General features: G+C 54.1%; 1 protein-coding gene across 5 annotated transcripts in view; it reads right to left on the reverse strand.

Annotated features, from left to right (window-relative positions):
- Positions 1-22,605, reverse strand: part of FAM53B (family with sequence similarity 53 member B) — a 116,322-nt gene that overhangs the window by 81,786 nt on the left and 11,931 nt on the right. Inside the window, exons 1-2 of one of the 5 annotated variants that reach the window (XM_034985745.1) lie at positions 22,258-22,524; positions 20,669-20,805 (exon numbers count right to left, since the gene is read on the reverse strand). The exons of 1 other annotated variant lie outside the window; for it this stretch is intronic. The gene's annotated coding sequence lies outside the window, so the exon portion shown is untranslated. Of the gene's footprint in view, positions 1-4,206; positions 5,163-20,668; positions 20,806-21,686; positions 22,209-22,257; positions 22,525-22,605 lie in introns of those variants that run through there. 3 more of the 5 variants (XM_034985769.1, XM_034985736.1, XM_034985762.1) reach the window with 3 other exon arrangements.

Here is a 22,605-nt window from a genome sequence, read left to right on the forward strand (position 1 = left end):
GGCACCCATCCTGGAGCAACGGCTGACGTGGGCTGTGTGTGCAGGCCAGCCTTCCCGGTCCTGCTCCAACCTGACCTGTCGTGCTCAAGGTCCCAGGAAACTGGACAACAGCAAAGACCAACTCCTTACTCATTGCCATCAAGGGCCTCAGGGGTGACGTCCCACACGGTGAAGTGGGAAGCAGGGAGCCCTCCTGATATTCTGCTCTGTTGGGCGATCCTGGGGTCACGCGAGGCTGGGGGAGGTGGGGTTACAGAACCAGCCCCTCTCTTACGTATCAGTGGAGCAGAGACGGGGCTGTTGTACACGTTCGTTTTCCAAGCTCAGTCCTTAAGCACATGGTGTCTTTCAGTGACACTAACCGAGTTCTGAATTAGGAGCTTCTTGGAGGCCCAGGAAGTTAGTCATTCACCAGCTTTCACACCTTCGTCTCCCACCTCTTCAACAAGAACATCCTCATCCTAAAATGTTTATGGACTCCCAGGGTCCACAGACAGCTACATTCTCCCGCTCCTGCAAGATGAGCCACCCCCAGGCTGGGCGGCATGCATGGCTTTCATGCCAGCGTGGCTCCAGAAGCTCCAGGGGCTCCGACCGTGGCCGCGGCCCAGCGCTACTCCCACAGAACTGCCAGGCCACCGCGCAGAGGGGTCCTAATCATTCAGGAGCTGGCACTTGGGACACAGCTGGGTGAGCAGCAATCTCTTTATTTCAGGGGCCTCAGGGCCCCAAACAGTATCACAAGTATCACAGTGAAACACAGGAGGTGACGCAGGAGGAACCCAAAAGCTCTAGAAGAACTGGCAGGAAGATGAGAACCGCTAGGTTTCCCATCTGCCACCCGCTCGCAGATCACACCCTCGCCTCATCTTCCCACAGGACTTCACCCTCCTGATCCGGCTGAGTCATATCTATCAACCTAGTTTACAGGGTCTGTGCAGAAATTAATCAGACAGGCAACAATCTACATTAAGCCTTCCACCTTCTGCCCTCGACCTCCTTCATACAGCAAACACCACCACACATTCAAGACCAGCGTCATCTGCCAAAACCAAACTCAAGAGACTTCGCTGCCTGACATCTGTTATAACGAACGACAGGTACACCTGAACTCCACAGCACCTCTCAGGTCAAATCCCCAAAGTCATCTCTCTGGTACCTCCCGGGGTGGGAGTTCCAAAGGGTGGGACGAACCCTACTAAGCTCACTCTGGCCGTGCGGCACTCTGCAGAAAGGCCAAAGAGACTCCTTCCTGTAAGAAGGGCTTCGCTGAGGTCCTGATGCAAAGCAAAGCCCAGGCATTCTACTCCAAATTACTTGGAACTGGCTGTGGAATGGATACAAGCAGCTTGGGGAGCAGCTGCTTACTGGGTCTTGAGCCCCTTTTTGATTTTTTGGCAGGACGTGGGTGCAGGAGCATGGCGGGGCACCTCATTTATAACCCCACCTCCACTTCCTTCTCAGCACTCTGGATGTGACACCAGGACCTCCTTGTGTTAGGGCAAAGGCCTTGGGGAGCTGAAGAGGAAAGGACGTAGTCAACCAGGTTCCCCTGGCTTCGGGGAAAGGTGCCTTGGAAGCCCTGCTGAGCCATTCCAGAGCCTACCACCTGCACCTTGATGGCTCTGAGACTCCAAGGGTCTTGGGAGAGTTGACCCGATACCCAAAGGTGAGCACACCATCCTCCTCATCAGAAACAGCCCTGAAAGAAACAGGTTCACCCCACTGTCTGTCCACAGAGTGCCTGAAAAACAACCAAATGGACCAGCTGCTGCCATGCTTGTCTTATTGTCATTGTCCCCATCCCGGAGCCACCAGAACCGGTGTCAGAGTCCTGGTCCCAAGTGCAACACTCCCCTGATGAACTGTGCCAGGGATTGAGGGAGGAAGACAGAGGGACCCAACCAAGTTCACACAACCCACCAAGTGTTCAAACACGTACACCACAAGGCACAGTAAGTGCCAGAATATGATGAATGCCACAGAACAGAGGAGTGGGCTGTAATCCCAAGTGGGGAGGTAAATTCTGGGCAGATGTCCTACAGGAGGTGGCCTGAGTGCTGGGCCTTCACAGATGGGTAGGAGTTCAAGAGGCAAAGACAGAGCAAAGGCGTCCCAGGAGGAAGCCAGCAGGCTGGGGAGCTGGGAGATTAGGGCCCCTTCCCAGCTTCTGGCAGAAGGAGCCCCATGCTGCACACGTGTCCAGCTGATGCCACTGCCCCTCCTAAGGCCCGGGAAGTGGGGGGCTCTGCCACTGAGGGTGGCCTCGGGCCTCCGCCCACCTCCCTACCACCGGCCCAGCCTCCACCTTGCTCTCACTCCTTCTAGCTCTCAGGGGTCTGCCCTACCATACCTGTCCTGCTCTCCTGTTTGCAAGCAAGAACATCAGGCAAACGAGCTGAGCCACAAGGGACACCGGCTGGTGGTTTATTTAGCCGAATGAAGTCAGGGGACCCAGGGGGTCTTGACAGGGTACCCCAAACCTCCCCCTTCCATAAAACGACAGCATAAAGATACAAAGCCACAGAACAGTTATTTCTATCTGCCCGTCTACCAGCAGCCCCTGCGCTGACCCACGCGGCTAACCCAGAATGCCAACACACAATACGAGAATTGTGCTCTCTCTTGGGAAGGGGGAGTGGCCACGCACAACCCCATATGAGAATGTCACAATCGTCTCGGACTCCCGAGTTACAAATATGTGCTCAAGGCATGTGCTGAGCACGCGCTCACCACGTGTTTACGCAGCTATGAAAGCACAAAGGCACAAGGGCCCATGTGCTTCAGCTGCCGGGGCCTGGCCTGGGGACGGCAGAGGGCCGGGGCAATGAGAAAGGGCTCAGAACAACACCACAGCAGCGCGGCATTCAAAGCCGTGACTGCTTTATTGTCCCCGAGTTTTTAAACAGCAGGAGTGGAAGGGGGACACTCCTCTACAGAACAGAAATGCAAGAAAACTGCAAAGCTTGGCAAAACTGGTAAGCAACGTCCCCTCCTAGCTGGTCCGACTCAAACTAAAAACATGCAACGAACAGTGATCTCAAACTCACTCTGGACAACGGGAACCAAAAATAAGATGAAATCAATCTTTACAGGCCGTCAACAACTGGACAACTCAGACCTGACCAGCCACTGGCTGACTCTGTATAGACGTGGGCACATTAGCTCCTAGCTCTGGGCCTCGGTTTCCCTGGTTTCAGCAAGTTCTCCTTCACTTCCGGCAGCCCAGGCTGGCTCTTTTGTTGTCAGGTAAAACAAAGAAGGGATGAGAACAGCCGCGTCTGGGTGCTGTCGGTGGCCCCCACCAGGTCCCACCAGTACATGGGGATGCTGATTTCAGGGCGCCCGAGACAAAGGGCACCTCAGCCAGGCACTGGCTCCCGGGAAGTCTGGGGAAACATCTGGAGAACACAAGCATCAAGAGGGACACAAGCTGCCCCAGAGGGTGACCGCAACTGAGGCAGGGTCACCCAGCGTCTCTGTGCTGCTTGTTAGCTCAACCCGACGGGGGCCCTGCTTCAGTGAGAACGCGGAAAACAAACCTGAGAAACCCAAGTTCAAAACTCAGAATGACCAGCGTTGCCCTCCTTTGGCGTCAAGGGTCGGGACGAGGAGGGGAGGGACGGCAGGGGTGGACAGTGGGTGGCATGCTATAGGAGAAAGAATCACCTACACGTAGGAAATCAATGTCTAACTATGACAATGGAAGTCTGAAGACAAACAGCCTCCATGAAAACAGTGGGTGCCTCGGTCTGCTCAGGCCGCTATCACAGAATACCATGAACTGCGTGGTATATAAACATCAGGCATTTCTTTCTCATAGTTCTGGAAACTGGGAAGTCCAAGACCATGGGGCCAGCAGATTCAGCGTCAGATGAGAGTTGTCTTCTCACTATGTCCTCACATGGCGGAAGGGATGAGGGTGCTCTGGGGACTCTTCTATCAGGGTGCTGACTAAGCCCATTCATGAGGACTCCACCGTCATGACCTAGTCACCCCCCAAAGGCCCCAGCTCCTAACACCATCACATTGGTTTCAACATACAAATCGGGGGCGGGGTGGGGGGAGAAACACACTCAGTCCATAGCAACTGGAAATGAAACCTCTTTGGGCATCGAGGCTCAAGTTTCCCAGAAAATAAGATGCAAAGTTTTGTAAGTATGTACCTCCATGCAGTGCAAAAATAAAAAGGAAGATCAGACTCACGAGTTGCCAAGGGCAGGCATTCAAGTCGCGAGCTGGGACCTGCGCAGGCTGACCCACATCCGTGCTGAGGTAACACTATGCTCTAGTGTTACCGCTTCAACAGTCTGGTTTCAGCGCAGTGCTTCTCAAAGTGTGGTCCCCGGACCAGCAGCAACAGTCTCACCTGGGAACTTGTCAGAAATGAGGTTTCAGTCCCCACCCCAACTGACTGAATCAGAAACTCTATGAGTGGGGTCCAGCAATCAGTGTTGTAACTAGCCCTCCAGGTGTTTCTGGTGCTCCCCAAAGTTTGACAACCAACGTGTTTGTGCATTCGGTACCCAGAACCCTGCTAACTGGGAGGACAGCATGGCAGATGAAAAACCTGGGGTCCAGTGAGGTCGAGTGTCTTGCAAAAGACCATGAGATCAATAAGGGGTGCAAGTCTTAGGCCCACCACCAGCACTTCTTCTGGGCCAGGACCTGGGGATCTAGGTACAGATGACCTAGCGCTAGTCCGTAAGGAGCAAACAATCTGGAGTGACACTAAGAAGCGCAAAGGTTGACCATCTAATGAAATGTTGTCAGAATCAGAAGGGGGAAAAAAAATGCTTGCAGAATATTTGCCACAGGAGGGAAAAAATGGGGTTGAGCAAAACAGGTGAATGAAAGAGGTAACTGATACTAAATATTTGGGGGACTATGAGAAGAAAACCTTAATTCCTAGAAAAACATAAATTGCCATTTAGAGAATCTTTTCCTCACTTCCGCTTCCTTCACTGAGTCTCTGCCAAAGAGACTGAGCTAGAAGAATCTAAGTATATTTTCATTTATTCTCGGAAATCTTTCTCTTTCTACCACCAGCAGAAATTATCTACTTGATAAATGGCAGCTAGACTGCTTGTCAAGATAATTTAAAGATTAAATCTTTGTTTAAAAAAAAAAAATCCTGCAGCATCTGTTAAAGTCACGGAGGCACTTTTAGACTAAAAAGACTAAACTGGGTGAAGCACCTGAGTGATTTTATAGGGCTGGGGGCGGGGAGGGGGGACAGAGGAAAAGGATGTCGCAGGGCGTCCCAGGGCCCCCTGGGTGGAAGGCACCTGGGCCGAGGCTGGTTTCTGAGCTAAGGGCCCTGTTTGTGGCGCTGTCCTCCCAGCGTCAGCAGCCGCTGTGGGACCAGCAGGGAGAGCGCTCCACGAGGAGAAGGCAGCAGGTCCCCGTTGCTTAGCGCCGGCTGATCTCGGCCAGTCTGCCTGCAGGTGTGAGACCTGGCAGGATCACGATGGGAACGACCCGGAACCCGGCCATTCACCACCGCTCACCCTGCACCAAACTACCTGGAAAGCCAGAACATCTCAATCTGTCCTCAGAATGTCTTGTCTACTCCAGGGATCTCAAACTCCAGTGGCTTCCAGAGCCAAGCAGGGAACATAAATGGGTGAAGAGCACCAGGCGGAAGCTGTCGTGTGTGCAGAGAGCGAGCACTGGGGAGAGGACAGCTAGCTCCTCTGACTGCTATGTCCTGCACTGGGCGGCTGTGTGGGGAAAAGGGCCCAACGATAACACTCAAAATCTCTGGACTTGTCAACAAAAGCTGAAAATCCAGACTTCTCTATACAGCCCCAGCTTTTAAATGTCGGCAAGAAATGCAAAAATTCATAAAGCATCATGGGAACCAAGCAAATCGTGCCCGAGAACCACATCTGGCCCCCAGACCACAAGGGCGCAACCTCTGGTCTCATGGACGCTGACTGCTCAGACTGAAATGGCCTGGACGGTGAGGTTTCACCTTGGTTTGCAGAGCCGTGTGGACTCGCGGGGCGTCAGTGCCCCAGTCATGCTCGTCCGTCGGCCTCACTCCTGGCTCATTCTGAGTGAGCTCAAGGCCCAACAATGACTAGAAAGCAGAGACTGTCTTGAAATCCCGAGCACATCAAAGTAGAGCCACGAAACTCCCAGCCCCCAACAGTACGTGCCCTCCCACTTGCGTACTTGGGGAGGTGACCGACCTGGGTGGTGTCCCTGGCCTGGCCTCCACTCTAGAGGGCGAGCTGTGGCGTCTCCGGGAGCAGAGAAGGGCCTGGAGCCTGCCCTGCCCTCATGAGGAGGGCTCCCTTCTGGCCTCGCTCACAACGCAGGGTTGGGGCAGGAAAGAGTTTCCACGCCAAATACTTGAAACAAATGCAAGCAGAGCCGGCAGATGGAACAGACAATTCTGGATCCCTGACGCCTACAGATGGCTGGCTTCGGCCGGGTCATGGTGAACAGAACAGCTGCTTCCTCAATCACATCTCCTGCACAGAACACAGGATTCTGTTTTGATGACTTCTACACGAGATATAGACATGAGAGGGGGGTTTCCTGCCTTTTAGTTCAAAATAGCCTGGGACAAACGAAGACTTCTTGTACCATAACAACACATTAAAAGGGAAAGCTCGATGAAGTGGGTTTTCTTAAATGTCAACCCACAGAGCAACCTACTTCTCTGCCCACAGGCCATGATAAAAATGCAACTGGGGAGCCTATCCAGAGGAGCAAGAGATTTCTTTCAAATAGCAGCATGGTCCCTGACTAGGGATAACACCAGGGGTTGAGGAGACAGGCTTTGAAACAGATGAACTGGGGTCAGGACCCGCGCTCTCAAGGATATGGCTGGAGCTCAGTTCCTTCCCCATAGAGAGGGGCTAATTACCTAACAACCGATTGTGGGACCGGTAGATGAGGATGCATACACAGTGCTTGGCACATAGTAGGTGCTCAACAAAAGCTAACTCTAAGTACAAAAAACAACTTCCACTGTAATCTTATTCGCACCACGGTTCTTTTTGCACACATGTGGGTTCTCCCCGCTTCTGGGCGATGAGACGGCAGTGAGCAATTCTGGGCCCAGCCCAACCTGCCATGCTCTCAGCCCTCCACTGCCTACGGAACGAAGACCCAGGAGACCATTTGCGGAGTGGCCGGCTAGAGGCCAGCAGTGTAAGAGATGGGCGTGCAGGCAAGCCTGGCCTTCTGGGGCTCTTCTTTTCCTTTTTAAAGCAAGAGACAAAACCTCTCTGTGTGCATCCTCTTAACCCCAACTTCCTCCTTACCAAGTGCCTTGGTCATGCACCTACTCCATGGCTAAATCCACCAGGCGGGTCTGGTTTTCCCCTTCCCTTCCTCTTGCCCAAGGTTCTGAAAACTCTTCCTGGTGTCTTGTTCTTGCACTATCAGTTTTCATTCTGGCTATACAGGAAGTGGGCACTGGCTAAGCTGGGGAGACTCGTGCAGACTGTACCCATATAAACCAACACGGACAGGCCCAGCCGCTCCCAAGAGCGGGAGTAGACTAGACTCCTGACCACACACAGCATGTCACCACAGACCCCAGAGCAGCCATCTGCGGACCAGGGACGGCTCAGCAGCAAACAACTACACAGCTCTCCTCCGAACTCAGATCCATGAGCGTGCACGAAGGTGCGGGAGCTGGCTCTGGCACGGATGCATTATGACTGGGTCCAGTGAACTGAAAACCCATGCTCTCTATATTTGCCTTCCCACCTCAAAATGACTCTGCCCCTAATTAGCTTCTGAAGAGTTTTTTTAAGATTTATTTATTAGAGAGGGCGCCTGGGTGGCTCAGTTGGTTAAGCGACTGCCTTCGGCTCAGGTTATGATCCTGGAGTCCCTGGATCGAGTCCTGCATCGGGCTCCCTGCTTGGCAGGGGGTCTGCTTCTCCCTCTGACCCTCACCCCTCTCATGTGCTCTCTCTCATTCTCTCTCAAATAAATAAATAAAATCTTAAAAAAAAAAAAAAGATTTATTAGAGAGAGAGAAAGAGAAGGAGAGTGTGCATGAGCAGAGGGAGGGGCAGAGGGAGAAACAGACGTACCACCAAGCAGGGAGCCTGACCTGGGGCTCCATCCCAGGTCCCTGGGATCATGACCTGAGCTGGAGGCAGACGCTCAACCAACTGAGCCAACCAGGCACCCTGAGATTCTTATTCAGAGAATGTTGGAACCAAGCAGGACAAGAGCTCCACGCTAGTCAATGACCTGCCTCAGTGTTGCAGCTAAGAGCATTTTAAGGGGAAAGCCACATGACATGAGTTAGCTGAGGGAGCTGGGACTCATCTTCCTTCCTCAAGCTCCATGGCAGCCACCGTTCTGAATGAATAAAGTAGATCCTTATCTGTGTCCATGGAAAACACGGCCATTTCATCAGAGCAGAAGGGTTTCTATCCCAGCGTGGGGGGGGATAGGGGGGATAGGGGGGATGGGGACAGGGACGTGCCAGGCACAGCACTGCTGATGAGGCTACCAGCCCAGGTGAGCCAAGAGGTGCAGAGAAAGGAGCTGGGCTCACAGGCTGGAGAGCGGGGCAGGGCTGAGGGGGATCAGCAACTGGTCACTTGCAGTCAGGACCTGTGGCCTGGGCAGTCTGGGTGGCTTGCCCACGGGTCATACAGAAGTCTGGGGGGCAGCTTCTTCCGGACCCATGGTCCCTGCATCATGTCACCCACTTCTCCATCACCTCTGAGTCAGTGAACTCACTTTCAACTCTGTGCTTTGGGCCAGGAAAGCCCTGTGTTCTTTTTTGCACTGGAATGCCTCCTTTGGTTCTCTCAGATCTGGCTTTTCTACACACTGGGAGACAGTCTAGGGCGCGTCCCCCCAGTGGAGGTTTCTGTGTTTACACCTGCGTTGTCCAACTCTAAGCACCTGACATGTGGCTAGTGTGACTGAAGAACTGAGCTTTCAATTCCACTTAGTTTAATTAATTTAAGTAACCTTATAATTTTGTCAATTATACCTCAGTAAAGCTGAAAAATATTTAAATAGCTCTATGTGGCTAGTGACTACCATACATTACAGAGCATACAGCATCCATATGGACAAGAGTCAGCCCACTGTCCCCGTAAAGGGCCAGGCAGTGAACGGTTCAGCCTCTGGAGACCGTGTGGTCTCTGTTGCCACCACTCAGCTCTGCTGCTGTAGTACGGAGGCAGCCACAGACACCGCAAACACAAATGGGCTGTGCGCCAATAAAGTTTTATTTACAAAGGCAGGCAGTGGGCCAGATTTGGCCTGGGGGCTGAGTCTGCCAACCCCTGATACAGAACACAGAACTGGGAGTTCAAATCCCAGGACTACTGCCCACCAGCGGGATGAACTTGGGCATCTTTATCTTGTTAAACCTCAGTTTCTTCATCTATAAAGAGGGGACCATCATACCGCCCAGTCCTTAAGGGGGATGTAAGAATTAAATGAGAAGTCTGTATCACACTTAGCATGATGTCTGCACAGAGTGGGCATTCCAAAAGTACTTGTGGGGTGAACGGAAGCCAGATACGTCCTGGGTGCTCCGACTTCTGGTCTCCTATGCGATCACTGACACACCACAAGACAGCCTCCCCGGGCAGTTCCCCTTTACTATGCTGGGTCAGAATGAGGTTCTGGGTGCTGCAGAGCCACACGAAGATGCACGTCACCCTTCACAGCACTGCCTCCCCACGAGTCCTCTAAAACTGGAAAACACTATCCCAGCCCTGTGATGGGGCCACCAAGAGATGCTTTCTGCAATTCCTTACAGAGCTGCATGAGCCTCCTGTGAGCAGGCCCAGACGCGTCCTTCTTCCTGCATTCAGGAGGAAGCCCCGTCCCTGAAGTCTTCTCCCCCATCTCCTTGCCAGGATCATTCCCAAGCAGAGGAGAGGGCACTCCAGATGACTGTCTTCTCCTCCAGGGCCCTAAGACACCACAGGCTGTGGCCGACATGCTGGCTTAACTGCAGCCACCAGGTAGTTGGGCCAAAACCTGAGCAGAGGCCAAATCAGCAACAGGCCCAGCCTGACAGGATTCAAATGCGCCCAGCCTGACAGGCCAAATCAGCTGGGCCCCAGCGCTCTCCTTCTGCCACAGCTCGGGGCTAGAAATTAGGTCCCGGTACACCCAGGAGCACCTAAAGCCTGGTCATGCCACTCCCATGCCACTCATAAGGTAAATAACCTGGTCTCCCCCAGACCCCACGGATCCCCCAGAAACTGGACAGGGGCAGCCTGCTCCGTCACTCTCGCACAAGTGCAGGGGAAGGGCGGGGCCAGGCATTTTCACACAGGTTCAAAGCCGAGCAGGACACCTGCAGGCCCGGGGAGGCTCCCCAGGCCCCCGCGGGCAGACACCATGCTGGCTAGGCTCTGACCCAGCAGAGCGGTCACTGGGGCCCTGTGCCGCGTCCCAGAGCGCTAATGCCCTGGAGTCTTTTCCGTAACACTCAGGGACATGCCTGAACCTCACACAAGTTTAGAAAACGGATTGGTTTCTTAGGCAAGTCAGAACCCATTCACCTGTGAACCATCGCCCCCTCAGCAGCCCGGTTCGGAGCCACAGCCCCTATTCCCAGCATGTGGCTCTTCTGCTCCAGCTCACAGTTCACCTGTCGGCCTACTTTGCCTCAGCCAGGCCCCATCTCTCTTCTACTTTTCTTTCTAATACGTGAGGGTGTCTGCTAACCTCCCTGGGAATTAGATGAACATGGAGGTTTACTGCCCAAATTAACACTATTTAAAGCTAACTCACTTCTCTTCTCAGGCCTGAATGCTGATGAGCAAAACCCTACATACAAGGCTTGGAAAAGATACCCCAAAGGCCGAGATGGGCTGCTGACCTGCCCATCCTCGTAGGCTCGTTATTTTCCTCAATTCTCCTCCTCTGGGCCTGAGTCACATGCTGCACAGTCAACAGGGCCTGGAATCTGGGCCGGCATCTGAGGGTGTGGAGGCCACAGAAGCACTGGGCGCCAGGAGTCAGGTGACCCAAGGTGGAACATTCTCGCGTGTTTGTGTCAGCAACTCCCCCACCCCTGGAGAACACCGGTGAGAACACGCTATGACAGAGCCCAAAGGGCACTGAAGCTCCTTTTTCAATCACACCAACATTGCTACTTTTTTCCGTTAAGGGGAAAAACAAAAACAAAAAACAAGTAGTTTTACACTGAATTGGATGTTTTCAACTCACCCAATGCCAAAAGGTTTTGTTCGTTTTGATGTCTTTAGTTCCAGTGTAGGCATAGGCAAGGAACTTTGGAAGTTCTTGGGAATCCCAAGTGTCCCTGCTGAAAACAAGAGCTCCCACTAAAAATAAACAAAGACCACATCCCTCTGGCCAAGGAGATGGCACCTGATGAAAGTTCCGCGTTCTAAGGAGCTCGTCTTGTGCCCTCCAAGGAGGTCACTCCAAGGTCAAAAGGACTGGGCCCCTGGGCAGTCTCCCTGGAAGGTGGCCCCAAGTGAGGACTGCTGGAGAAGACTGTCCCCCCGCATTCCAGGTGGTGACTGACCAAGAGCTACCCCCTCTGGCCCTCACCTCTCCCACGGCTCAGTCGGTGGGCTCCCAGTTGTCTGCTCCAACCCACCCTGCACTACCACTCCCCACACACTGAGCCTCCAAAAGTGCAAGCATCCACAAGCATCCACATGTGGCTCCCGGTTCTCAGCCCTCTGCTTAAAGAGGGGACTCCTTTGCTTTGCACCTGCTGCCATCCTGACCTTGACCAGCATAGCCCAACAAATTCTTCCCACCCAAGCGCCCACATCCAAGTGGCTGTCAACCACCTGCTGTTCCCCCAAACACCCCAAAGCATCATGCTTCCACGCCTCCACATTCATGGCGCCGTGGTCTGGAACACCTCCTACTCCCCATCCTTCACGTGTCTCAACTCCTGCTCATTCTTCAAGACTCTTCAGGAAGCCTTTCCCTTAGGCTTGGGTTCCCCAACCCTCCTCCCTTAGGCTCGGTTGAAATGACTTTCCTGTGACTCCCACGGGACTGTGGACTCACCAGCACCCTGTGCACACACATCTCCGTTAGATGCATCATGCTTCGTCTGGCACATAGTAGGAACTCAGTCAAAACAACTGCCGTGTCTTAGGGAGCCTGGCCAGCTGAGTGGGAAGAGCACACGACTCTTAATCTCAGGGTCATGAGTTCAAGCCCCATGTTGGGTGTAGAGCTTACTAAAAATAAAAAAATAAAAAAACAACTGCCATCTCACCATCCATGACACAAGTCTGTGAGCTCTGCAAAAACAGGAACTCGCTTTACTCATCTCTGAATTCTTCAGGGTCTGACACACAGAGGGTGTTTACTAGATACCAACAGACTGGACTGTGCCTGGGGTACCACCAGCATGGCAGGGAGGCCTGTGGTCACCACAGGAACCATGACACATCTGAAGAGGCACGGAAGGTGAGGAAAATGAGTTCTGTCACACCCACCAAGACCAGAGGCAGTCCAGATGTCTCTGTTGCCTCCCTCACACAGCCCCTAGTCATAGCTTCATCATGTCCAAGAAGAGGGTCTGTGTCAAGGCCATCCAACCCCAACCACCGTGATGGGTCCTCTGCAGGGGGCTCTCCATGGCCAGCCCCAACCACAGATGCCAGCGTCTGAGGGGAAGGGGCTGCTGCAGCCTGGAGTCAGGGCCCCCGCCCAGAACCCAGTAAATAATACCAAGCCTTCACACTCCTGTACCAAGGGGTCTCCTTGGGGGCAAGGCTGCCCAAAGTCCAGCAGGCGATCTCTCATGCCAAGACTGTCCACCCTGTTTACCCCACAGGATGCCAGGCTGGGGCTGACGAGGTGTAATGCTCAGAAGACATGTGGGTGGAGACTGTCAGGAACCACTGGCTTGCGCCAAGAGAAGCTCAGTGACCACTGAGGAGGGTAAAGGCCGTTCCCGCTGTCAACTGGGTCAAGGGCTTGGTTCAAAAGCTTTAACGAGCTGAGATGAGATCTTGCTCCTGGGGAGGTGGCCGGTCACGTTCAGGTAGCACAGGGGTCCAGAGGCAACTGGAATCATACCCTAGGGGTCAGCGAGAGGCGGCCAGGCCGGGGGGCGGGGGCGGCAAGCACCCCAGCTGTGACCACATGACCTGCCCCAATGCTGACTGCAGTTGTGAAGGCAGCTCGCGGACTTGAAAGAAGGGGCGAAACCAAATAAAGACATCAGCTGCAAAGAATCTAAAGAGACTCTAAGGAGGAGGTAAATGCGCCTCCCACTCTCAGTCCAGAGAGGTGCGCAGCCCTGAAGCCTTGCAAAGAACACACTCGTTTTCAGAGGTTGGCGAGAGCAGAGCCAAGGCTCCAAGGCCAGGCTGTGACGCTTACACTCATTTACTTTTCTCTGTTTAGGACCAAAATAAGTCACTTTTAGTAAACAGAGATTTTGTTTCCTAAAGAGAAAGCTTAAAAGATTTCCCCAGGCTTAACTCTTGTTAAGAGACACACTGCAAACTAAAGTATAACACATGCTTTCAACCGTTCCTCCCCAAAAACACCTTAAGACATCTGGGAGTGGAGAATGCTGGGTGAGGAGAGGTTCTACGTGCCCCACTCTGGCCTGTCCAGCCGAGCTCAGCGCTGTGCTCCATCCTGTCACCCACCGGGGCCATGAGGACAACTGCCCTTGTCCTTCCCTTGTCCTGCCAGCCCTCCAATCTGTCCCCCCCACAGCACGTGCCTGCCATGGGCTGCACAAGGTGCTCACTAACGTTCGTTGGGCGCTAAGGGTCTCCACCCAAGGACTCACTCAGTGTCCTACACCCACAGGCTGGGTGCTGCCGGCAAGGCCATTGTCCAGATACGGGAACCCAGGCTGGGAGGGACAGTCACCTGCCCAAGGGCAGACGGTCAGCAAAGGGCAGACCTGGAATTTGAACCCAGCCACTGACTGCAGAGCACAGTGCTGCACGGGCCCTGAATGGTGCAAACCTGGGTTTCACCTATGCTTCGCCCGAAGCTCCTCCGTGCTCCTTCCCTAGTGGGAAGGCAGCCGGCCCTGGACCACGTGGCAGCACTTCTGCCCTTCGGGTCCGATGCGCATCTCCCACCTGCCGTCCCTCCACACGGCACCACACCCCACAGAGGGGCTTCTCAGACAGGCTCTTAACCACTCCTTAAAACGCTGGGAGGCAGAGCCAGCAAGATGAGAAATCCGGGGCCCGGGGGGGGGGTCACATGGCACACCAGTCCAGCAAGAGAGGGGCAGCATGGTCCCCAGAGGGCCTGCACTGGAGGACGGCCCCCAGGACCATACCACGGGGACCCCCGCATTTCACAGCCCCTCTGGAGTCTCAGCACCACAGACATACACACACACCCCCGCCCCCAGAAGACGACTCCCTCTCCTCACCCAGAGAGAGCATGGAGGTGGCCAGCTACAGAGGACGCGGTCCCTCCACCCCTGAACATGCAGAGAGGCTGCTCCCGGCCCGCAGATGGAACCTCCCTCTGCTCCCAGGCCCCTGGCCAACATGAATGCCAGAGCAAGGGGAATTCCAGGCCGAGGCCTCTCCCAGCTGGGCCTTGTCCGTCAGGGCACTTCAAGCAGAGGGCAGCTGGGAGGAGGGTGGCCACCCCTGGGCGGAGGACAGGCAAGCAGGAGCCCTGGAACCCACAGGAGCCACCCCCTCTATCCAGGGCCCTGCTGGAGCTGCCGGACACAGAGAGGCCCCAGCCGGGCCCCGCTGTCCAGGAGCCCACAGGCCTCCCTGGCAGGCTCTGCGGCATGACCACCCAAGCCCCTCGTGGAAGCAGCAGTGCGGTGCCCCGGCAAGAGTGCCCAGGGTACGCTGCCCCCCACCCCGGACGATGCACCCTGCTTTTAGCAGGATCTTCATCGCCTTTCCACTAAGGCAGGCGCTGGAGGAAGAGCGAGCATGGCATGGCGGCAAGAATATAGGACTGAAGCCAGCCAGAATGAGCTCAAATCCCACCGTCCCCACTCACTCCGGGCGAGTAATTGCTCCAAGCGGCAGTGTTTCCAGCAACGGATGGAGCAGGTTCCTCAGCCATCTATGCTGCGCTGAGGATTAAATGAACTAATGAAGTCAAGTGCCCAGCCCCACTCGGGACGCTCAGCAGGTGCCCAATCAACGCCTGGGAAATGAATGCCTGGAGAAAATAATACCACCCCCCTCTCCCCCACCTCATTAGGCCCAAGCCCAACTCCCAGCAGAGGAGAAAGGGCCCTTATTTACCACCACCAGCCAAGGCACAGAAGAGAAGAGCAGGTGGACAAACCTTGGCCAAGAAACCAACAGCCTCTTCATCAAGCTCAAGGTTTCAGTACTTTCCACTGGGACTCAGTTTCCCCCGCTGGGGTATTAGTGAGGCTACACTCAGCAACCTAAGGGAGTCTTTCACACCCCCTCTGGAGTCTCTTTACCCCCTGCTGAGCATGCATCAGGGGAGGGGGTAAAAATTGGGTCGGACTGCTGAAGTGGACCGAGGGCGACGGATGGCATGTTTCACCAGCCGGAAGGGCTCTGAACAGTGACTCCGTTGCCTGCCGGTCTGTGCTGCATAGAGCACACCGTCCTGCAAGCAAGACTGCATCTCAGAGTTGTCTCTCCGCAGAAAACACGACGCTGGAGCAGGGGACTCAGAAGACAAAGGTTCTGGTTCCTCTGTGCGCCGGCTGTGTGACCTCGGCAAAGTCACTGCACCTCTGCGGGGGGAATTTCTCCTCTGTAAGATAAGCAGGCCAGAGAAGCTCATGATCCCTACAGCCCTGGTTATTCTAAACATAATTCCACGACACCTAATCCCAAGCATGCGGGCAAGAGGACAGGTTCCGAGCAGTCGGATACAACCAGGTGGCTAGACGGTGTGACAGTCGCTGCAGACCCAGGTGAAAAGGAATCACTGCTCACTGAGAATCACCAAGACATGGCTGGGACCCAAACTGCGTTTTCCTTCCCCTGAACCCCAGAGGGATACCAAGTGCCAAGCCTGCAGAAGGGACAAGAAGCTGAAAAGACCAGCAAGATGGTGGGGAGACAGGGCCGTGCCTGAGAACTATCCTGAGGCAACAAGATGAATAAAACCTGCCCTCTCCGTTCCAGAAAAAAGGTGGCTCAGAGGGGCCGTACCAAATCCTGGGCAGGGAGGCACACCCAAGACCTAGCCCAGCAGAAATAGAAACTACCTGGATGATGTCTCCAGCAGGCACTTCGCCCAGAGGTGAGTACCTTTCAGATCCTCCTGCACTGAGACATGACAACAATGGAAAATTCCAGTAGGTTTATTCCACTCCTGAAGAGGAAGGTCCCTGAGGAAGCAAGGTATGCATGGGGTCTATTCCAGCCCTCATTCCTCAGTCCTGGATGCACAACAGGATCAACTCAGAAGCTTTAAAAATACCAATGCTGAGTCCTACCCCTTCTTTCCAGGATTCTGATATAAGTGGTCCTGGATGCAGCCTGGACATTGGCTTTTATTTTTTTTTAAACCTCTCCAGGTGATTCTAATGTACAGCCAAGGTGGAGAACAACTGCTCTAGAGTCTAGAATCTCAGCACAGAGACCCCAGCCGTCTCCCACAAACTCTTTAGGAGCAGAAAGGGCAGGAGATACAGCCAGGCAGGTCTTGCTGGAGATAGGTATCCTCACGCCACCCCCCACCTCCACCCCCAAACCAGGGTCAACCTGCAAAGAGCCATCTGTCTGAGACAGAATGCGGGGCCTCTGCCCAGCCCCGACTGGGGAGTACCATGTTCCCACACACTGGAAGCTGTACAATTGTGTTTAGTTATTTGATTACTTGAGGCATGTAAACAAAAAGTGATATTACACAAACCTGGGGTGGCAAGCACCACAAAATGATTCACTTTGAGAGATCTGAATTATAAATGCAAAAAAAAAAAAATACTGGAACCCTTTTAACAACATCTTTGAATGGAAAATGGAATCTGAATAAATAGGGATGCTTCTTCTGGGCTGCCAGATTTATTTCCCATTTCCCCTAGAAGGTCGCCAGGAATAATTATATTTTCTTGTGAATCTGTCTTCTGTAAGGATGAAGCAAAACATCTCCATCTTCCCAACCGAGGCACTGCCTTTGGTTCTACAGTAGATCTAGAATCCAAGCACTCCTTTAAAAAAAAATCTTTTTTAAAGCTGTAGGAAAAAGGAAGAGCAAGGGAAACAGGCAGTCAAAATTTCTAAGTTTCCCCGTGGTGTTAACAAGACTAAACAAAATTTATGCTTTGAGGTAAAACAGAACCTAGTGCCTGTAACTTTCGAACACATCAACCAAACCACCGGTGGTGTGTGCAAAACCACCAGGCTCTGAAGCGAGAGACAGACCCGGGCAGAACTACTAGCCTCTTGGCCTTGCAGCTGTGTGGCCTTAGGCCAGTTACTTGGCCTCTCCGAGGCTCCATTTCTTGAGCTGTAACTGCAGGAATGCTTTGACAATTAGAGCTTGTATGCAAAGCCCCTGGCCCAGGGTGGGCCTTCAATAACCAGTGGGCACTGCTATTATTCTTTGAACAATCCACACCCATTTCGGCTGAAGCCTGCTGCGCCCAACTTTTCATGGTCCTGAATCTTGGGAACTAGGGAACCACATTATGCCAGTGCGGAAGGAGAATCTGTGTCTTTGTTTCATGGGCGAAGGAAAAGAGCAAGAGTGGTCAGGAGCTGGCCTGCCCCTGCATTCTGGGATCAAATGGGCTGTTTAGCAACATGATTTGCTTTTACCTCCTGAGAGCGGCCCCATGGAAAAAGTCCCTCCAGGGACTACAGATGCCGAAGGAGCACTGTTGTTTCCGAGATATTCCTGCGCAGTCTGGCCCAACGGCCCCCACCCCACCCCCCTGCAAAAGACAGCTTCCCCTGCAGCCCCCACAGCAGGAGAGGGGCAGGACCGTTAACGAAGCGGGGGTGCCTGTCACACTTCTCCATAACCCCTGACGTGATGTGAAATTCTACAAGGTAGACCCTTTGAAATGCAAAATCTTCCAGAGTCCTTCAAATGTGTTTTTATTTTCTCGGGTTCCTAAGGCTGCTTTCAGACCCACCCATCAGCATTTCCCCTCTCAATCACCCACATTTAACAAAAAAAAAAAAGAAAAGAAAAAAAGGAGGAGGAGGTGGCTGCAGCAAGGACGTCTCTGTTTTTTGAAAAAGCTCAAGTATCTCCAGTCGATGCAAAGAAGAAGAAAAAAAAAGTCTTGTCCTCGGCTCCAGCCTCCTTACATCCCTCCTCCAAGACATCCTGAAGCCAAGTTTCCCCGGCAAGATTTCCTCCCATCCTGACCAGCACAGCACTGACCCTGCCACCGCTCAGGCTCTCAGGAGGGCTTTCTTAAATCAAGAATCCGGGTGCCCTCCGACCCAAGTTCGGGAAGGTTAAGACAGGCACCACCAAAACCACAACCCACAATTTTTGAAGCCCAAGCCTTGATCCAAACAGGAGGTTTGGATTAAACATCAAAGAAGAAATTACCTTAAAACAAAGTTGTTTGGCAAAGAAAATTACTTCACCATAAGAAGAACCCTAGGGAACGGTAAATTGCTTTTGAATATAGACTTTTCAGTGGCGCGGTCATTAATCATGTTAATGTACACTGCGCTAAAACAAAAATTTTCTAAGCAAGTCTCCGGGCACATCAGCGTATCTAAGCCTCTGGGTTTGTTTCCAACGCTCACATCCCAGCACGCAATGAAACTGCTGTTAATGGGGTCAGCTATTACAGTGCAGTCCCCGACCCTGGGCCATAATAAAGGTGACTCAGCCATGTAGAAAGAACCCTCGTAAAGTCAGGCAGGAAACAAACACAGAAATTAATCAGAGAAGGAGAGTCAATGATTTTGGAAAGTGTATTCATGGGGCAAGTTTAAACAGCAACTCTCTCCCTGGATGATCAGACATTTCAGAAAGGAGCTGAGGGAGGCCAGTCAACATTCCTAGCAGCACGCAAGTCCCTCGGCCAGGCCCTGTTTTATAGGGTGGAGGACAGGGCAGCAGCTGGACAAGGCGAGGGGGGGCGTGGAGCCCAGCAGAGTTAAGCTGCGCTGAGCCCAGCCAGACCCGGCCATGTGCTTCATGTTGGCAACAAACCGGTTCTTTCAAGAGAGGAAGAGTCTGACAAAAAGGACAGCTGCAGCAAAGCAAGAAGCTGAGAGGCAAAAAAAAAAAAAAAAAGAAACCACAAAACCCACCCTCGAAAAAGCCCCAGGTTTAGGATTCTCCCCTCACGTCAAAATAAAAAAAACAAAAAAACACTCACCTTTGGGGGTTGCAAGGGCTAGTTAATCTATTAACGTGTCCCCCTTGCTGGATCAATTAAAGAGAGCCCCTCCACATCTGGTTTCCATCTAAAACCAAAACTTGTATTATCAGCATATTACATAACAAATTATGCCTGCAGGTTTCTTTTATTACACATCAGCGAGGTGTGTTTGGTGGTGGTGGTGGGGGGGTAATGATGGCAGTTGTGCTGGTCTGAGTATTTGCTTATTTCAGGCTTTTTTAAGGGCGAGAACAAAAAGTTTCCGTACAGTATGCAGTTCAAGAAAGTCACACTCGCCCGGATAAAACATCAACTCAACAATCGGCCAGTGGGTCCAGCGCTCAGTCTTCAGGGCCCACTGCATCAGGCGGGGGGGGGGGGGGGGAAGGGCGTACTGTTTAAAGAGCACTGCACAGGTACCCCACCAGCCTGTCCGAGGCGTCCTCTGCTGACAGCTCCCGAGGTGTACAAGGCTCCCTCCTTCCCAGTCTACTGCAGGGAAAGAGAGCTGGCTGGCCTTTTCCGAGCTTCACCATGGGTCAGGCGCCTGCCCCCTGAACCCACTTAAAGGACTCCCAGCCCGTTAGGCTTCCAGAGAACTGGGGAGATGGAGGCCAGGGCACAGTGAAGGAACCAATAGGGGGACAGGAAAAGATGAAAGGTATGGAGAGAAAGAGCCTCAGAAATGCCAAACAGGGCTTCCCATAAAATGTCAATGAAGTAGATCCACCAGGACGACAATAAGGCATCTTAAAGCTCTTCCTAGAAGAACTTTATGAACTTCCAAAATGCTACTACAGGCGCGACATACCCTAAATTGAAAACAGAAGGGAGAAACGGACTACAAACGTTATCAATCACAATCATGGAATGCTCTACTTGTCCTGCCAGCCTTAGGAATTCGAGTCCACTTCTGCAGCTTTTTTATTTAAAACTTGTCTTCAAGGTTAAAATGGTTGCACATCAGTATTACCTTCTCAGGGGAAAATACTGAGTCCGTGGCCAAAATGATTTGAACTGGTCTTAAAACCACCTTGTTCTCTGGAGGGGCATTCAGGGGGGAAGAAAACAGACCTGCCCCAAGCCTCTCCTTCCTTTTCTAGACTGGAACAACAGTCCAGGAGCTGGATCGGCCGCTCCTGGATCTGCAGGATGGCTGGCAGCATCCAGATCCTAGCTAAGGGCAGACACAGGGTCAAGGGCCACCAGTCCTGAACTTAAAACCCAAATCTTCTCCCACTAACACAGGACTATCAATGCGGACAAATAATTGTTTGCTGTTTATCTGGCTGTCCAGAGCTGGGGGCGGGGGGGGGGGGGGGGGGGGAGGACCCAAACCCCACAGATCTGCAATTCAGTATCAAAAGTGTAACTGAGACAAGTTACTGCTAAGTGGATAAATTAAAATGAAACTAAAACCTGGCCAAATCAGCAACAGTGAGTTTCACCCCGTCTGCTAACTTCACTCCTTCCCAAGTCCTCAGAGCGGGTGACATCTTCCAACCAAGTCTAGGATCTGGAGCAAGGAGGGATCCCCTTCCAGCCTGTGGGAAGCGCTGGGAACACATATGTTAGTTTGTCATTTGGAAGTCTGCTAATACGCTGTAAGCAGCACAAGACGCTTGCCTGGCTTCCCAGGCCAATAAACAATGCCATTCCAACTCCTGCAGCAGTCAATAGAAAACAGTCCCTTGTCTCCGCCATCCAACAATTCAACAAACATTTGTTCCTGTTGAACAACCCTCAGCCTGGCTCCATCTGCACCCGCTCCGGCAAGGCGAGCGCGGCGGCGGCAGCGGCACCAATGCCCTGCCCCAGGGTCCCGGGACCAGAATGCAGCCCACCGGAGGGGCCACTCGCCCACCACCACCGAGTCCCGAGGCTGTAACGTGTGGAAGACTCAGAGTGTGGCCTATAGGAGGCAGAATCCCATTCATCAAATGCTGCAAAGAGCTGTTCTTTGTTCACCAACGTACGAAGTACAGTACGTGTTAATGAACCCCGGCGGTCAGATGGAGGGAGCCCGGCTTCAGGGGGCTTTCGGGGGCGAGGGACCCGAGCAAGCTAGCTCGCGCGACTCGCTGGTGCTCCGCCGCTCCGTCCCGCGCCACGAGCATTGTTCCCCAAGTCTGCGGGCGGGGTGGGGAGCTGGGGGGTGCCCGGGAAGCCCCTTGGGGCAACGCAAACCGAGGGCCCTCCCTGGACTCTGGGTGTCCTGGCCGCCTTCGTCCCTGCCCCACTAAGAGAAACTCCCAGCGGGAAAGCTGACTCCCACAGGCTTGCAAATCAAGGACTGGCAAAAATGTGACTCGACCAGTGTGCCCGTGCCGGACGGCCCTTCTCGCCATGTGCAAAGCCACGCCGGCGCCCCCACTCCGCAAGCCCCCGCCGCCGCCACCGTGCGGACTTCCCCGCCCGGGGCAGAAGGCCCCCTCACCCCTCGTGCGACCGCCCCGGCCGGTCCAGCAGCCGCGGAGCCCGCCGCCGTGCGCCCGCATCCCGGACGCAAACTTCCGCGAACAAAAGAGTTGTCTGCAAACGGTGCAGGAACTTCGGGGCGAGCCGGGGCGCCCGGGTCCCCGGGTCCTGGCGCCTTCGCCGCTGCCGCGAGCCAGGACTCAAGTTGAGACGCGGAGAGGAGCACACCCCCCGGCGCAGCAGTCCCTGCACCCGCCCCGGGGAGGCACAGACTTTTCTGCAGGGGCCGGGCTGGCTCTTTCCCCTGGCTGCGCTCTGACAAGTCTCACGCCTGCACCAGGGGCGACACTCTGCGCCCCCAAAAACCACCCCACCCAACGCGAAACAAGGCAGAAAAAAAGAAAACCAGTAAAATATTTTTAAAAAATAAGAAGAAGAATAAAAACCAAAACGGCAAGCCCAGCACACGCGCGAAGAGGGGTCCCTCCAGCCAGCGGCTGCGGCGCACAAGGCAGGGACCACCGCTCGGGACCGGCCCCCCTGCCGCTGCCGCCGCCGCCACCGCCGCCTCGCAGCCCGGGGTCGCTTACTGTGCGCGGCGGGGCGCTTCGGGCGCGGACTCCGCGCCGTCGCCGCCGGCGCTCGCCAAGTCGTCCGGGCTGCCCGCCGCGCGTCCGCCGCGCGCACGCTCTCCTGCCGGCGCCGAGCGCTTTGTACCGAGCGGCTCCCAGGGAGGAGGAAATCGACTTGTCACTTCCTGAACTGTTTGCAACTCGTCCCTTTAACCGGCCCGGGCCAGGCCGCCCGCGCCCGCCGCGCCCGCCGCCGCCGCGGGGCCGCCCGACCGCGGCTGTGTGTCGTTGGGTCGGGCGCTCTGGCGGCGGCGTCGCGGGGCCCTGGCGCTCGGCGGCGGCGGCGGCGGCGGCGTGCAGGAGCCG

Source organism: Mirounga leonina, unplaced genomic scaffold (assembly GCF_011800145.1).
Source record: "Mirounga leonina isolate KUSES-001 unplaced genomic scaffold, KU_Mleo_1.0 Mir_114, whole genome shotgun sequence".
Classification (NCBI taxonomy): domain Eukaryota; kingdom Metazoa; phylum Chordata; class Mammalia; order Carnivora; family Phocidae; genus Mirounga; species Mirounga leonina.